This window comes from Adiantum capillus-veneris, chromosome 9 (genome assembly GCF_014529385.1).
Source record: "Adiantum capillus-veneris isolate H3 chromosome 9, ASM1452938v2, whole genome shotgun sequence".
NCBI lineage: Eukaryota > Viridiplantae > Streptophyta > Polypodiopsida > Polypodiales > Pteridaceae > Adiantum > Adiantum capillus-veneris.
Genome location: NC_140939.1, coordinates 5365886 through 5368063, shown reverse-complemented (window position 1 = coordinate 5368063; position 2178 = coordinate 5365886). Strand labels below are relative to the sequence as shown.

The 2178-nt window shown below is 39.4% G+C and overlaps 1 pseudogene; it reads right to left on the bottom strand.

Annotated features, from left to right (window-relative positions):
- Positions 1–1308: 1308 nt before the first annotated feature.
- Positions 1309–2178, bottom strand: LOC147450068 (uncharacterized; annotated as a pseudogene).

Below are 2178 nucleotides of genomic sequence, written 5' to 3'. Positions count from 1 at the left end.
TATTTCTTGAACAGCGATCGATGACTGGACGTGACCCCACACTATACGAGCACGGGCCAAAAGGGCTTAAACGGCCTTATGGACATTTTGAGCTCTTGACCCGACTTGGTAATTAATTAATTTAAGCTATGAAATTAATATTCTAATAATCAGTTGTTAGCTTGGTTTATATTTGTATGTTTAAACTTTAAAAAGAAAATTCTTTCTCTTTTTGCAGAATCTAACAGATATACCGTTGGGTCGCGATGAGATGTTAGACTAGCCCTAACTAGGACTAGGTAGTCTTACTTCTATAAAGCATATTAGGAGATGATGTGTATACATCAATTTTGTAGATTGTGAACAACAATGTAAAATGGTTCTCAATAGGTTTTCATAATGGCTTGTGGTTCTTCCGGTTTTCTAGATTGTGAACAACAATGTAATTTGGTTCTAGAGTACTTTTTTGTAGATTGTGAACAGCAATGTAATTTAATTTGGTTCTATAGTGTTTTTGTCAATTCTATGTTTTTATCAATTCACCCTGCTTTTGTCCATTCTATGCTTTTGTATTATGTTCAGTATATATGATTGATTGGGTGGTAGGGCGTTGTTTGCCCTGCCACCAAAATTTTTATGCTTTGGCATCGCTATCAAGGTCGCTATATTTAGGGCCTTCCAACACCGCTATCAGTGTTTCTATAGCATCGCTATGAGCCTCGTTTTATAGCAACGCTAATAGGGACGACGTTAGGGACGATTTCTTTGTGACATTAATAGTGACGTTTTTAGGGATGTCGGGGATAAAATTTTTCCCATATGTTTCTGTTGCTAAGGCCGTCACAAGCCTTAAGCACCTCTTATAGTGTTAATTGTTATCTAGAAAAAGGGGGGGTAGAGCAATGGCACTGAAGTTGGCTCACCCCACTTCTATAAGAATTTATAAATTTTTTGGGAGTCTCTAAAAGTGCATAGTAGTTGTTCCAACTCCATGACGTGGACTCTCTTCCCCATGTGTAGCTTTCATTTCGCTCAACCCCAAAGCATGGAAGAAATGAATAGACTAGTTTTTTATTCTTGAACTGAATTTTGAAAGCCTTGTCTTTTCTTTTCAATTTTCAATCTTTTTTTTTCCAACAAAGCAGTGAAAGTTATAATAACAGGAGAAACGAGACAAAATCACAATGTAGCACCATGTGCACCATGAGATACTAGTATTCCATTTTTGAGACTTTAGCCATAGCAAGGAGACTCTCGCTTTACAAGACAGATTCATAGAGTTCAAATGACAGCTAAGGCCGACCAAGCCGAACGTATACATCTTAACAGTCAACAGTTCTTAAGAGAGTCTATCATTCCTTGAATTTTCTCAATGAAGCTCCTAGCCTTGGAAATGACCTCAAAAGCCGCACGGGAGGCATCCAGGTTAGCAGCCAGCATATTCTTGATTTCATCTAATTGCCTCTTATTGATGGGGAGCTCTAGATCCTCTACCTCCAAAGCCAGGTGGGATTTTTCCGCATCCCTGATGATCTAGTTCCTCAGATAGTACAGATTAGCTTCATTGAATTTGGTTTTGAACACCTGTAGATTGAAGTCCACAAACAATACTTTCAGGCTAGGAGCTTGGTAAGCCACCTTAAACACGTGACACTTTCTCAATTTCTAGATAATCCATAAAAATTCTACCCTAGTACGGTTCCTGCAAAAGCAGGACAGAACACCGACATAGTCTTCTAGCAGAAGTTGTCTCCAAGAAACAGGATGTTTGAGCATAGTAGTTACTGGGGCCAAAATGACAGCAGATAGAGGACAGTTTAGAAATAAATGAAAAATGGACTCCACTTCCACATTGCATCTCAGACAAATTCCTGGGGATAGGCCTGCGTTAAGACTTTTCTTCCCTGTCCAAATGGCTTTGTGGAGAATGAGCCAAAGAAGGACTCGTTTTTTTGGTTGAATAGAAGCATCCCAGATCTTTTTAAATTTGAACATCCACTGCCTCCCATCTAGGCTGACTTTCCAGCGTTTGTTCAAACTGTTGTGAAGTGAGGGGGTAATGCCACCAGGGACCAATTGTGGGTGTTGGAGTTTGAATCCCCCTTTCCATCCAAAGGCACTGAGTGGGACACAATCTTTCAGAGAGAGCTTCCATAGTTCAGAATCAGGGAAAACCTCAATTTTTTCTAGAATCAGCAT